A 15,686-nucleotide genomic window follows, 5' to 3' on the forward strand; every position below is an offset into this window, starting at 1 on the left:
CCCGCACCGTGCGGCCTCACCTCCGGCACCCAGCGATTTGTTGCGGCACCGCAGCCCCGGGGACTCCCAAAAGTGCTTTGGTTCGCTGCTGCCGAGCTGCCCGAGGAGCTGTATGGCTGAAAACTGAGCATGTCGGGTTCCCTGATCCCCGTTTAGTCAGCCTCCTCCTGGGGACACGCGGGGGACACGCCAGGTGGCACCCCAGCACATCAGCGCCGGAGCAGGGAAAACCCAGGCGCTCCTTTCTATTGACGGAGTTGGAAACTCAGGGGGACAGCGGCCGGCCAGAAGAGCAATAATTAACTGCAGCCTGACGGATCTGGACTGCGGGAGATGAATTGGGAAGGGCTGATTAAAAAGCCGTCGCAGCTGGGAAGCTCCCATGCCCCAGCGCTTCCACGGCGCTCCATCCCCCAGCCTCTCGCCGTGCGTCCCCGGAGCAGCTCGGACACTCCGGAGAGGTTTCGGCCAAGCCACAAATCTCGGGATGTGGATTTGTGCCCCGGTCTCTGCTCTGATGCCGGGGTCTGGCGGGGCCGGGTGCTCAGCAGGGGTGCTGGAGGCTTCTCGCCTCTCGGGTAACCGGCTCGCACCCGGGGCTAGCAGGAGCCCCCCTTCGTGGTTAGGACCGCAGCTGATCCGGACGCGTGGAGGGAGATTCAAAGCGGGAGGGAGCGTGCCCTGCCAGCTGCACAACAGTCTGAAAATTGAATCACTTCCAGCGCTGCGAACCCCAGATGCAATCCCGCAGATAACCCACTTTTCAGCTCCACTACTATCAACTTGGCACGAGCCAGTCATTTCCTGGGACGCTCAGGGACGTATCCCACTGTCCCTAATTGTTCCTTTCATCTTGCTGTCTCGGACGAGAGATCCCTCATCAAACGTCGCCGATTTCAGCCTCAGGAACGCGGCCTTTCACATTTCCAGCCGCTCTGCCTTCCCTCCCAAAGCCCTCCACCCTCGGGCCCTGCCACCTCCAGGGCTCCTACAGCGAAGCGAGGATGCTCGGGGCTGGGCTTCGGCTTCTCCCGCTGCGAGCATGCGGACGGCGCAGGGAAGTAAACAGACACCACGGTGCTGGAACCACAGGGCTGGAGAAAACCCTCGTCAGCGTCCCGTGGGGAAAAAGAGCGACCAACGCTCCTGACAAACCAGGACTTGCATTTTCAAAGGTTTTTAGACTGTGGCAGCAAGGAGAAATACACAAGCGTAGCCAGGCGCAGTGATGCTCCCCCACAGCCCGCAGACAGCACCTCTGCCACAGCTCACGGCTCCTTACACGCACGCAGCACAACAAAACAAGACGATCCCTGCAGTTTCGTGTGGCTGCTGCTCGGGGCAGCTCTCAGCAGGGACAGGATCCTCCCGCGGGGGCTGGAGCCGCGGTGACAGACCGCTCCCATCCCCTGCCGCCTGCCAGCCCCCGGCTCCAGCAGGGGAAGGGACCCTCGAGGACGGGCAGGGGGGAAGGCAGAGAAAAGCCCGTCCGGCCCCGCTGCTCCCGCGGCCGAGGGAGGCTGTCAGCCCCCACGTGGCGCATGGAGATTGGCAATCCCGGGATGCAACGCTCCGCTCGCTGCCGGCCGCGGCGAGGAGCAACGAGCGCTGCACGCTGGGACGCGTAGTCCCCGGGGACGCAGCCCCGCCGCCCGCCGCCGCCTCGCTCCATGTTGTGCCCCAGCTGCAGCCCGGGGACGGGGACGGGCCACGCAGGGGCATCGCCTCCAGTGGGACACCCGCCCCGAGCAGGGACGGCGCGAGCACCACCACGAGGAGCACGGTGGGAGCTTGCCCACGTCGGAACTGTTTGCAAAGTACCGCCTGCCCGAGCTGAGCATCAGTCCTGGGTTAAACCGAGCAGAAGCAGCCCGTGCTAGATCTCAGAGCAAACGCTTTCGGTTGCTGGACTTGCGTGGTGCTGCCTCGCCGGCAGCACGTGCTGCGGCTGGTGTCAGGGCTTTTGGCGCAGTGCTCAGGATCCCTCCAGCCTGACACCAGGCTGCTTGCTGTCCTCACCGCCCTCATATGGAGCAACATCACAGCCCCGTGCCTAGAGGCAACCCCGGGGTCAGCTGGAGGCAGGGGAACCAGCCCCTGGATGTACCCACAACACCGCCTGGGGCCGTCTGGCACTTCCCAGGGCTGCTGGTCGTGCTGGGATCTGCCAACGGCACCAGCACCCCCCTGCACATAGCACCGCGGCGCCAGAGGAGCTGAAGCCCCCTTCCCATCCCAAAAGAGCTGGCAGATTGATCAGCACAAACCGCGCTGCAGCAGGGAGGGCCAAAACCCCAGAGAACAACGGGTTTGGGACACATCGACTCCGGAGGCACGCGTGGCTCAGGGGGAGCTCCCCGACCCAGGAGCGAAGCTCTGCAGAAAGCACCTCGACCTCTGCTGCCCAGCCACGGGCCAACCTTGCCCGGGCACCCCCGCTTGTAAGACCAGCCTGCCTGAAACAACAGCCAGGAGGGCAACCGGTGGGCCGGCCGGCCTCGCCACCGCAGGTGTCGCAACCGGTGCGCACGCACGCACGGAGCAATTAATGTCCGCGCGGAGCAATTAACGTCCGCAGCACCTTGCCCACCGGGTCACTCGGAGGACGGGAGATTTCCGAAGGAGAGGCGGTCAGGAGAAGCGCTGCCGTCGCTCCGTGACTGTGCAGGAGCCGTGGTTTGTCCTTTCGGGCAGACCTCGAGCTCGTGGCGGGGTGCTCGGAGCGCTGGCAGGGTGCACGCTGGCGCAGAGCTGCAGGCGCGCAGAAGTCCGGCACAAGCGGCGGTGATGCTGGACACGGTTCAGAGCCCCTCCGAAAGGAGCCGAGATGCTCGCAGGGCCGGCCAGAAGGGTCTGGAGGAAAACGCTGCCACGCTGCCGCAGTTCAGGGTGACGGAGAACGCTTGGGGACGATCACTGCCGCGTCCAGCGGTGCCACCCTGCCAGCCGTGGGACAGGGACAGGTCCGCGTGCCCACCTGGCCCACCTCTTCCCCACATCATGAGGGATGCAGGACGCTGCTGCCTGCTCTCACCGGTCTCCAAAAGAAGCTGAGAGGCTCCGTGTCACCGGTGAAAGGCTCCTTAGCTCATAACCGAACTTTTGCATCCTTTCACTGGCATCTTCCTATTTTACATCGGCTGCGGCCAAGGGGAAAAGTCCCCAGCAAACCACAGGGAAAACCCCGCATCGCCAAACCTCCCAACGGGAGCCTCTCTCCCCTCGGATCGCAACTTTTCGTTTTTAAAACAACACATCTCACACGCCTTTCTGCTCAGCACTTCTTTCCCGAGTCCTCAAGGTGTGCTTGGACCGCAGATTTAGGATTTCTACAACATCAGGAGGGCAAAGACCACGTTCCCTCCTCCTTTAGAGGAAACCACAGCTCTCCCACAACAAGAACACACCAAAACCCGAGGCTTTAAAGAAAGAAGACATCCAAATTCACCGGGACTTAACACAAACCGTGAGAGCTGACATCCGACCGACTCTGGAGGAGTCGCTACAGAACTGCCGAGACAAAGCGCTACAGGGTGCACGGCGAGAACAGCGCCGGCAGAGCCCGGTGAGGAGGGTTTGCTCCCACACCTGCTGCTGAAGGCCACGGGGTCTGCCCCAACATCGCCGCGAGGAGCGCCGGTCCGACCCGTAATCCCGGGCGGCGCTTTTAGGACAGAAGAACAAGCCGCGCTGATTCAGGGAAGAAAGTTTTCCAGCCCCCAAAAGGATCCCGCAGCCTCACAGTCCTGCGCTCACGCCTCGACCAGGGACCCTCGCGGCACGGCTGCCCTCCTGAGCCCTTCTTCACCCCGTTTCTCTTTCGGGATCGTGCTGCAGCCCCGCTCTCCTGGCCACGTCCCCAGCTGAGCCTGTGCTCGCCCATCGCCCGGGACCCGTCTGGAGCCACCAGCGCCACGTCCCAGCCAAGCAACCCTGCGGCAGCTCCGGGGCTCTTCTCTCCCGGCCACTCGGGAGAGGCGTGGGAGAGCCGAGATTTTCAGTGGGAAAATTACCTGCCCAGCCCGAGGGCCCCGTGGCGCGGCGCGGGGACCCAGTCCCCTGCCCGGGCGAGTCGCTTCAGCTCCCCGGGAAACCACAGGGACGGGCCGCGGGGAGCCCCACGGGCGAGGAGGGCTCGCGGCCCCGCAGCTCGTGCCAAGCCTCCGTCAGCACGGGGCTGCCGCGGTGGAAACGGGAGCAGCCCGAGTGCGGAGAGCCTGGGGCGCACGGGGCCGGTTCCACGGGGTGCTCATCTTATCGCCCGTCCCGGGGACCGCCGGAGGTCGGGGCAGCCCGCCACGGGACGGTCCGGTGGGGGGATTTCAGGGGAACCCCCCCCAGCAGCCCCAAAGGCAGCCCCACGAGCAGGGCGCCCCACCGCAGCCCCCTCCGCACACGCAGGTGCCGCTCCCCCCGTGGCGTCCCCTGTCCCCGAGGACACCGTGCCCCCCCCGCGGCCCCGAAAGGCTTTGTCTATCGGCAGGGACGAGCTGCTTGCTCCCACGACCCCAAACTCTCGCAGCGCCCCCGCTTTGGCACCCCTCGGACGTTTCATTCCCTCCGAGGTGCTTCGGAGACGCTCGCGGGACCCTCGGAGCTGCGGGTTGAGGACAAAGTTGCGGCGGGCAGGGAGGAGAGGTGGGCGCGCAGCCCCCCGTGACAGCGTGCCCGGGGGGGGCGCGGGGGGGACCGGGGGGGGGCGCGGGGCAGCTGTCAGGGGGCTCGGCCGAGGGAAGGAGCCGGGGGAAGAACAAAGGGAGCTGCGGGTCGGGACGGAGCGGGGCACGAGGGCTGCCGGCAGCGCCGGGGGACGGGGGCACCTCTCCGAGAGGCAGGACCTGGGTGACGGGGAGAGGGGACGGGGAGGGAGCCGGGGGGGGGCCTGGGGACGAACGGGGGGACGTGGGGACAGACGGGGGAGGCAGAGGGGAGCCCGGGACGGACGGGGGAGCAGGAGAAGGAGCCAAAGCCGGCTGGGGCTGGGGCTGGGGAGGGGAGCCAGGGGGACGCAGCGCGGGGCACGGCTCGGGAAGGCAGGCACGGACCCGGGGCCAAACGGGGCGAGCACCGGGCGCGCAGAGGGACCGGGGGGGGGGGGGGGGAGGGTTGGGGGGCGGCGGGGTGCCGGTGCCTCCGCTCTCAACTTTCCGGGGGCGCGCAGAGGAAACTTCCCGGGGGGGGGGGGGGGGGGGGGGGGACACGGGGCGGGGGGGGGGGGGGGGGCCGGGACTCACGGCGGGCGGCGGCGCTGGGGCGGGGGTCGGAGCGCGGCGGGGCTGCGGGCCGCCATGGGGCCGGGGGCGGCGGCGGGGCGGGGCGGGGCGGGGCGCGGGGCGCTTCCTTTGTCTGCGCCGCGCCGACCCCACAATGGCTGCGGCGGCGGCGCGCCCGCTGCCGGCCGCGCGCACCCCCCCCACACACCCCGCACCCCCCCCCCCCCGCCCGCCCGCCCGCCCCGGGGCACCGGCACCGCCGCCGGCACCGGCACAAAGGGAAGGGGACGGGCGCGTAAAGGGGGAGGGGGTTAGGGGGGTGCTGGGGGGGGGGGGGGGGGGTAGGGGGATGGCCCGCTGCTCGCCACCGAGGGCGGCTGGAAGTTTGGAGGGTTGGGGTCCTGCGCTGCTCGTGGGGTGCTGGGGGCGGGCTGGCACACACCCCCTGCTCCCCCGTGTCCATATCCACGGCTACATACAGCCCCTGCACCCCCATATCCATATCCACATCTCTGCACGCCCCCTGCACCCCTTGTCCACATCCACGTCTGCGCACACCCCCTGTACTCCCTTGTCTACGCATCTGCGCACACCCCCTGCACCCCCATGTCCATATCCACATCTATATACAGCCCCTGCACCCCCCTGCCTACACACACATCCATATACACCCCCCTGTACCCCCATATCTACAGCCACACCTCTGCACACCCCCATAACCCCACGTCCACACCCACATCTGTGAACACCCCCTGCACCCCCACATCTATGTCCATACACACCCCCCGTACCCCACATCCACACCCGTGTCTGTGCACCCCCCCCCCGTACCCCCACCTTTACACACACACGGCTACACACGCTCCTCCTGCGCCCACATCTGTGCGCTCCCCCGTGCGCCTCCCTCTCCACGCACACCTCCACACGCTCACCTGTACCCTCAAACGGAAGGCCACCCGCTTTACGCACACGAAAGCCACGTTGCCACCCACCACGTTCCACGTGCCCAGCAGAGGGGCCTCCGGTGGTCCCCCCACAAGCCTCCTTTCAGGCACATACGGACCAACCCCGCGAGGCCGGCAGCGCAGAACCGCTCCGCGAAGGGATGCTCGGCGCCCGGAACAAACCGCAGGCAGACCCGAGCCCCGCGGACCAGCTGGGGCTCTAGCCCAAACACTTAAAACTTTTAATCGACGCTGCTCGCGCTCACCCATTCAAAGACTTAGTGCCAAAAGACGCTTTACAAACCCATATATACGCACCGGGAGGTGACGCATACAGACACGCACTCAGCCACACAACCCTGCAGGCGCCCTGCCTTCTCCCCCCTCGTCCTGCTTCCGCCGAGCAGCGCCAGGCAGGAGCGTTTGCCCCTTGCCCACCTGCAGGTCCTGCTGCAGGCACAGCTCAAGGATGGGCCCCGTGCACTGCGCCCCAAGGCAGGGGTTTGATCCGTGCCTTGGGAACCTCCCTTGCACGCTGCTCAGGCTCAGGGAGGTGCAGGACGGGCGCCGTGCGAGCAGAGGGGCCAGAAAGGCGCGGTGGTTATTTATTTGGCTGAGCAGAGCCAGGGCCGTCGCGCAACGACGCCTCCGAGCATCGCACCGACCGCCTCCACGCCTGGGAGGAGAAACCGCCGGCGTGCAAACGGGCGGCAGCGCCGCGGCTGCCTGCGAGCTGCTGCCGGCTCACGCCCAGGGCGCAGCCCGAGCCCACCGCCCAGCACCCCCCCGAACAAAATAAACCACAAAAAAAAAAAAAGAAAAAAAAAATTGGCAACTGAGCGACCAAGCCCCCGGACGCCCTTTTTGCTGCTCGGGTACCCACCAAAGGTAGGTAGGGCGCAGGCTGGGCGAAGCTGGCCCGTCGCACCGAGCAGCGGCACAGATGAGCCAGAGGCGCCCCCAGCGCGGCTCGTCAGGGCTCCGAGCACAGCCCAGGGCTGAGCTTGGCACCAGCTGGAAAATATTTCTTTCCCCGTGAACGTTTCAATAAAAGTCTACTTTTCTCTAGTTTGCTTTGATTTTTCTTTGAAGTTTTTCAGGGGTTTCCTCGTTTAAACTTATTTCCCTTTCCCCCGGTTTCTGGTAAGAAAAAAAAAACCACCACGCAGTTCACTGGGGAGGTGGCACGACAAGTAAAACGCATCGTTTCGCAACGGACAGCACATCCACAAGCTTTCCTTTCCTTGATGAGACTCTAAATTTTTCCAATTAGGATTTTTTTTGGTGAAAATTTTAATTCTGTCAAAAACAATAAATAAATAAGTCATTTCGGGGTGCAGAAAGCCGCATTTCTGCGGCAACCCGCCCTGCTGACCCTGTGTCCTCCTCGCCGCTGCTGTCCTTGTGGACGCCCATCAGCCCAGCCTGGGCGCCCCTGGGTAACCCCACGGGCGAATTGGGTCCTCCTGGGCCAAGATCCCAAAGCTCAGCCTGGCTGCCCCGTGCCCCAACAGCCCCCCCAGCTCCACGTGGGAGACCCAGGCTCGGTGCATGCAGCAGTCACAGGCGCACGCATGCGCGCACCCGTGCGGCTCGCCCTGCACACACACGCTTGCAGGCAGGCTCCCGGGCCGGCACACACTTGCACGGCTCCTGGCACAGCCCCGGACACGTACGTGCACCCGCCCCAGGGCACGCACACCTTCCCACGCCCCTTCCCTGCCCCGAAGCGGCCGCTGTGGGGTAACACAGGCAGAGCTGTGGGGCCCGCCACGCATCCCCTTCCCCTGTAACAGCACGCGCAGGGTGTGCGCAGAAACCTCGTCCAGCACCACGAGGTTTTGGGGGTGGCCTCCCCAGCCACCGCGCCTCCAGCCTCATTTTCTCGTCACCTCGCAGGCAAAGCCACAGCGAGCAGTGCTGTGGGTAAACAGAGGGAAAAGCCCCGTGAAAGGCAGCTCGGCAAGAGGCAGGCACAGTGGGATGGGCACGCGCCGTCCATGCCACGGAAACGTGCAGTGCCCAGGAACGGGGCATGGGGGACGCTGAGTGCCCCATCGCTGCGCATCTCCTGCCAGCCTGCATCTGGGTGAGCCGGGCTCCGGGAGGCCACAGCCCGCTGTCATTAGACCAATAAATCACGCTGGCGGTGACACCGGTGACAGCTACGAGCTGGCACGGCTCTCCTGGTCAAGACTGGCCATTAAAATGCCCTGTTCCCTCTCCGGATCTCAAGGCTGCACGATGCAGACACAGCCACAGGCACAAAATACTGCAAAGAGGGATGCTTCGTCCCCGTAGCAGCTGCTCCTGGTGCCTGTGCCGCGGCCACGGGGCTCGGAGAGGAGCACCCACCAGTGCGTGGGCTCCACAGCCCAGCACATCCACGACAAACACGCCCCGAGCAATTTATCCCGGGGCTCAGCAGCCCGCCGGGACTGCTCACGTGTCCCTGCTCGGCTCTGACGACAGCGCTGGACTGGTCCACGTGGCTGCAGCAGCCCCAGCTGTTTATGGTTATAGCCGAGTTAATAATTAAATAGATGCTGGATGGAGAGCAGAAAGGCTGGGATGCAGCTGGGAAGCGTGTGTGGCGGTGGTGGTGCTGGGGGAGCCCCTTCCTCGCGACGCGCTCTCGCCCGCAGCACGGGGCGATTCCAGCTCCCCGCATTTCCACGACGGGATCCCCCCAAGCCCAGCCTCTGCTCTCCCCCAAGCGTGGGCCCCACGTCTGCCCCGGCTTCCCAAAGCCCAGCAGGGCTGCAAACATCCCCTGTCAGCACGGCAGGGCCATCACCAGCTCCGGCTGTCCCCGGGGCTGTGGGACGCCCGCCGCTGGTGCAGCAGGAGCCAGCACCAGGACGCATCCCTGGTGGGGACCATGGACGCTCCAACGGCTCCGATCCCCACGGCAGGGGAGGTTTGGTGCCAGCCGTACAGCCCAGCGAAGCAGGGCACGCTGCACGCAGGCAGGACACACGGCAGCAAGAAGAAAACCCTCTGCACCTCTGCGTGCCCCCAGCAAGCCTTCTCCCGCTGCCAGCCGGACCCAGGGCGGCTGGCACAACGCTCCTGCCCCGCGGGATGTGGCAATGGTGCCACCACGCCGGCCTCCCACCCTTCTGGGGCTCTTGGCCTCGTGTGCCATGTCCCGCCGAAAAAAGCAAGGCAGTGGGGGCATGGAATGGGAGCTGCAGCCCAGGGTGCCCGTGCTGAGACCCGGTGCCCTCCTCACTGCCTTCTGCCCGCCCCGGCGCACGCAGGCACCGAGCGGGGACGCAGAGACGCGCTTACATAAAAAATAACAATAATAAAAAACCTGCTAGCGGTGCAAACTGCACTAACAGCAACGGGGAGACGGACCGGCCTGGCGCTTCCCAACATCCTGGGTTCATCCAAATCATGGCAAGAGCGGGGCACCCCCGCACGCAGACGCAGCCCGCAGCGGGGAGGCGCAGCGCGCACCCCGGAGCACCCCTTTGGGGAAGGCACAGCCATCCTTCCCCACCACAAAGCTACCGCCTTTCAAATGGAAATCCGCTTTGCTTCTCTGCCTCCCCCGAGGGGCCCTTCCCTCGCCTGGATCAAGGGGGTGTCTGGGGCAGGTGGGCCCCCCTTTTTCTCTGGAGAAGGCACGGCTCCATCGCTCCCAGGAGAGAGGCTTGGGGGAGGCTGGAAACTCAACAATGACTCATGCTGGGCAGGCGGCAGATCCTGGGGGCTCCCGGGATTAACCCTTCCAAAACAAAACCATTTCCAGACACCGAGACGCGCAGGGAAAGCCCGGGGGCTGCGGGAGAAGCTGACTACGGGGGCAGATCCTGAGCACCACGCGGGGAGCAAAGAGGAAGACCTGGGTACGTGCGCGCTGAGCGCGTGCCCACCGCCTGCCTCGCAAGGGGAGGTGGAGGAAGGTGCCACGAGGGGCGCAGGGCACACAAGCGGTGCACAGGGACGTCAGGCTGCCCACTGGCTCCGAGAAGGAGCAGCCCACACGCAGGTAGTAGCAGGTCCTGCTGGCGAGGGGCTTCTCGCAGCGGCACCGCCGCCGGAGGAGCGCCCGCTGCGTTCCCACGCCGTGCTGGAGGTGCCGCAAGGCGCATCCTGCACAAAAACCAATCCAGGCGATGGAAAACCCATCCCCGTCCCTCCAGCACAGCGGCCACCGCCTTGCTCGTGCCGAGGGGCACACTGGGTGCCAGCCCAGGGCTCAGCCTTGCCCCCGACCCCCGGCTCCTGCACTCGCAGGCTCCGTGGCCCCGCCGCGGCCACCCACGGCCGCCAGCCCTGGCCCCTCTGGCAGCGGCCCGGGGCGAGCCTGCCAGCACCGCGGGGTTTACGACTCCAGACGCTCCAGGTGGATTCTCTCATGTTACAAGAATGGTTCGTTTTACAGCCAGTTTCCTGGCCTGGGGCTGGTCCCTGCAGCCCGGCCGGGCTGGGATCCTGCGATGGATGGAGAGAGGCGATGGGGCAGCCCCACCAGCACCCCAGGGCCAGGTGGAGAGGGGGGCAGGCAGCATCGCTGAGGGGCTGGAAATCCTCGACCCCACCCCAAAGGAGCTGCTTAAGGGGAAAAGCAAGGCACAGGCTCAACACCCAGCCCCCTTGCTCCGGGGACTGTCACTTGAGCAGGGAGGGGACAAGGTCCCTGGTGCTGCGCTCCCTCCATCCCCTCCCCTCTGCTCCCAGAGCTGCAGCAGGGCCCCGCGTTGCTGCTCCCTGTCGATTTACGCCACTGAAAGCGGCCACCCCCTACAAAGATAGATTTTTTGCTCCTCAAAGATAAGCAAGAGGGGGACGCCAATCCCCCTGTACCCACACGTGGGGGTCACTGGGACCCCTGTACGATCCCCATGGCGTGGTTGGGAGGGATGCTGCAAACCCCCCAGGACCACACGTGGGACGCCTCCCGGGAGCGCGGCCGCCCGTGGTTTATTTCCCGCAGGTAACTCTACCAGCAGAGCCCACCCCTTCCCCTCACCCCTCGCGCGGTGCTGCCGAGCGCTCCGAAGCAGCTCTCCGAATATAGCAGCATCAAATAGCTCTATCAATAATGCATCGCTTCTGCTTCCTCTCGCTGCCGTGTTTTTGTTGCTAACATGTGTGTCCTTCCTGTTAACAGCTGCCTCCGCTCTGCCAGCTAGGCCAAACAGGGACACGGCCACCGCTGCACGGGGACGGTGGCTCCCGGCCCCCGCGGCTCCGGGTCACGGCACCGACTTTGGGGACAGCCCGGGCTTTGCTGGGGAAGCTCGCCGCCGCTCGAAGCCTCCTGCGGCACGCACGCCGACGGCGGGCACGGCGCTGCTGCACGCCGCGGCTCCCCAGAGCGCTCGGCACGGCGCGGAGCTGGGAGGAGAGCGCGGGCACCTCCGCGGGGAAACGGCCCCCTGCTCCTGCCCCGCCTGTCCGCGGGCTCCGCTCTCCCTAGCACCGCTTCACCCAGCTCCCCAAAACCCCACGGCGGGCTCCGTCAGGGGCTCAGCTCCGCGGAAGCAGCGCTCCCGCTCGCCGCCTTGCTCCTGCCTGCCCTGCCCCGGGCTCGCCCCGCTTCCCCAGCCCGGCAGCCTCCAGCCCGAGGCGGGCGAGCTGCAGACCGGTCGCTGCACGCCGGTCCAGGCGCTCGGGCTTGCCCCGTGCCCGGCGAAGCAGCGTGCTGCGATCCGCTCCCGCTGGCAGGGAGGCAGGAGCTGGGGCTGGGTGCCTGCACCCCTCTGCAGGGAGGGCGGCAGGGGGCAGGGGCGGCCCCCAGCCCTCCGGAGGAGCCCCAAGGGCTGCGCACGACGCTGGCAGCATCTCCGCCGACGGAGGACGCGTGCCAGAGGTTTGCGCACGCTGCTGCGGCAGCACGGAGGCCTGGCGCACAGCAGGAGCAGGGGGCTGACACCCCGCTCCCCTCGCTGTCCCCGGAGCAGCCGGCGTCCCAACGCCACTCCGTCGGCGGCCGCCCCAACCTGGGCTTCGCTGCGGAAACCTGGCTGCGCTCCCGGCGCAAGCCCCTCGGCGCGGAGGAGGGGCCCAGGGCCGGCGGCTCCTGCAGAAAGCAGGGGGCCCCCTGCTCTGCCCTCCCAGCCGGCGCTGGGAGACCCCCGGGAGCTGCCCCCCCCCGTCTGCTCCAAGGCCCCGCGGGCGCGGGCAGGGCGTTATCGGCGGCCCCGCGGGCAGGGTGGGGTTGGAGCAGGGCAGGGGCTGGCAGCCGGGAGATTACGCCCCGATCTAACGCCCGTGCTCGTCCTGGGAGCGACCGGTTTGGGAGGGAAGGGGACGAACGGCAACGGGGAGCCAGGCGTGATGGCTCTGACGGGGTCCTGCCCCTCCCGGTGCCCGTTGGCACAGCAGGACGGGGCGCAGAGCCCTGCGGGTACCCGTGCCCACAGGGGATGCCCCGGCACACGGCGGTGCCCGTGCTGCAAAGCACAAGCGCGCACCAGCCCACGTGCACGGCCACGCTCCTGCACCTCCGTGCTGCCTCCCAAAAACACTGCCAGCGACACCCCGGCCACAGGGACGGCTCCGGGGGTGCCGGGCAGCCGCCCCTCCTCGCCTCCCCGCTCCAGGTGGGGCCGGCAGCGGGCTCGGCAGCTCCCCACCGCCCTCCCCCTCCAGCAACAGCAGGAAACCACAGCCTCAGCCTGCAGGCGGGCTGATAACGGTCACCGGCCCCATCCTGCCTCCCCCGGGGGGGCCGGGGAGGGGGCACCCAGCCCCTGCCCTGCTCCGGGGCTGCCAAAGTCCCCCCAGGGCACCCGCTGCTCCCCGCTCCCGCAGCCGCCCCGGAGCCAGACAGCAAAGGGACGTGCCCAAACCACGCGCAAAGCAGGCCCCCGGCACCCACGTCGCTGCGCACACGCGTGCGTGCCCTCGTGTGAACGAGCGACACGGATGTGGCCGGGGGAATCCCACAGCGAAGGTGCGGAGAAAGAGAGAGGGCGGCATGAAGTCGAGATGGGAAAGTGAGCTGAAGGTGCGGGGGGACAGGCAGGAGACACCCGCGCCACCGCCACTTGCGCAGCAGGCGCCATGTCCCTGCCTGCCCTCCCCGGGGACGTGCGGCCACCCGGCCCAGCATCACGGCTGCAGCATCGCCAGGGCTCCGGGGGGCTGGGGCACCGCCCCGGGGTCCCATCCTGCTGCTGACACCCGTTCGCCCCTGCAGGGCTGCCCCCAAGGCACCGGCTTTCACAGTGCTGGCTCAGGAGGAGCAGACAATGCCATTTCTGGAATAAACTCAGAGCCCAGCAGGCAGACGCCCAGCACCGGGCCCGCTGGTACACCGCTAAACCCACCCAAGTTTTCCCAAACGAACCTGGGCTGGCAGCGGGGTGAGCTCACACAGGCCCAGAGGAGCCGCGCCACGCGGCTGCGATGCACCCGGGCACCCTAAACCCCAATTTACCACCCCGGCGAGCACAGCTCAGGGCGGCCACAACTCCCTGCTGCCCCCAGGGATGCGACACAGCGCGCGAAGGCACCTCAAACGGCATTTTCCACCCGAGCACGGCCAGCAAGGTGACAGCACAACCCCCGGAGGAGAAGCCTGCCGGCCCCCGCAGCCCTGGCCCGCAGCCCGCGGTGACCTCCGGCGGCTTGCGGCAGGGCCGGGGACGGACGGCGCGTCTCTGGCGCACGGCTCCCACCGCTTGGCACGCGGGGCCGGCTGCGCCCAAGCAGGCGCAGGGCAGGAGGCGATGGCTGTGCTGCCGTGGAGGGTTTTTTTTTTTTTTGGGGGGGGGGGGGGGTTCAGGGAGGCTCTCTCCCCCAGCGCCGCCGGCTCTGGGCGGGGAGGCACCCAACCAGGCAGGTGAATTCCCGGCTCTCCCGCTCCCAGCCCGGAGGACGGCGGGCAGTGGGAATTCCCCGGGCGGCTCAGCGCACAGCTGCCTCTCCTCCCTCCTCACCTGCCTCCCCCCGGGCCGGCCCCAGCACCCCATTTCTCCCCGGCGCGGCGCATTCCTCGCAGAGGGGGCCGGGACCGGCACGATTCACCCGCGGGGTGCTGGGGACGCAGCTCCAGCACCGGTGGAGGTGCCGGGCACGAGGCTCAGCAGCGTTTGCGAGGCAATAACGTGACTTGTGGGGTCAGGAGCAGAGCCCCTGGGCTTTCAGAGGGCAGGGGACAGGCTGCAGTTCCAGTCCACGTTTTAAAACATTTGCACGTTGCAGCCCCCGCTGCAGGGCAGAAGAGTTCATCTCTGTACGGGATGAGGCCTCAGGAACCCCACACCGCACCTGAATCATGGCAAGGGGCCGGCAGCAGCAGGACCCCCCCCCCCCCCCCCCTCGCTGTCCGGGCGCACCAGGGGGGGCGTTTTGGCTCCCATCACACCCTCTTCGCCTGCCTGACCTCCCCGCCGCAGCGCTCAGCCTCGGCTCTGCGTGCCACCGTCCCTTCCCAGCGCATCTGTCGCAGGAGGCACGTGGCGCGGCTCGGCCTCGTGACAGCCGGGGACACGCCGCACGAGCTCGGCAGAAGGGAGGGAAGCAGCCCCCGGGGGGGGGCTGGGTGGGATACCAGCGCCCTCCCCCTGTCCCCAGCACCGTGGCGGGGCTCTGCTCCTGCCCTGGTCTCGGGCACGCTGACAGCGCCCTGCTCTGCGCATCGTCCCCACCACACACGGCGCTCCAGGAGGTCAGCCCTCGTGCCCCAGGGCCTGAAGCGACGGCACAAGTGTGTCGGGAAGGAAAAACCCCGCTGGGGCACTCGGAGGGCTGCCCTCCGTCCCGCACGAGGGCGTGCAAACAGGCACGGGGGCAGGCAGGGCGGCTCGGGGCTTCGCCGCCAGCCCGGGGCTGCGCTCAGGCTCGAGGAACCCGCTGCCTGCCTGACCTTGGGTGAGCCTCTTCCCCGCTGCGAAAGGAGAGGGCTGCCGGAGCCAGCCCTGCAGGGAGGGGAGGCCGGGAGCCCCGCGCAGGGGCAGGGCTGCGTCCTCCCTGCGGGCTGCGAGGGAGGAGGGAGCGCGCCTCTGCTCCCCCCCTCCCCGGGGGCCCCACGGCACCAACACCGTTACTATGGCGGAAAACATCACACCTCTTTCTTTCTTTTTTTTTTTTTTTTTAAATAATAATAATAAAAAAAAAAAAAAAATAACAGCCCAGAGCACGCCGACCCCGGGTGCCAAGGCCTGCCCGGTGCGGAGGGCTGGCCGCGGGGAGCCTGGCTGCTAGCCCCCCGGCTCCGAGCGGGCCCCGGGGACGGTTGGCACGGTGCCGGGCGCAGGGCGGCTGCCGCCTCGGCCTCCTCCGGCTCCATTCAGCTCGTGTTTACTTCCCCTGGCTCGTGCTGCCTGCCAGGCCGCCCGCTCACGGCTCCGTCCCCGCGGGGAAGAAACCACCCCGGGGAGCAGAAAACCGCCCCCCCCGGCACGTCCCCGCTGCCCTCGGGTACGGGGACAGCGGCACCTCGCCCCCTGCCCCAAACCTCCATCCTGCCGCAAAGCACTGGGAACAGCCGCACGGGGTCTGGGACGGTACGGGCCTAAAGGGGACCCTACAAGGGACCCCCGGCGGGGGGGACACGGTTTGTAGG

Source organism: Cygnus atratus, chromosome 7 (assembly GCF_013377495.2).
Source record: "Cygnus atratus isolate AKBS03 ecotype Queensland, Australia chromosome 7, CAtr_DNAZoo_HiC_assembly, whole genome shotgun sequence".
NCBI lineage: Eukaryota > Metazoa > Chordata > Aves > Anseriformes > Anatidae > Cygnus > Cygnus atratus.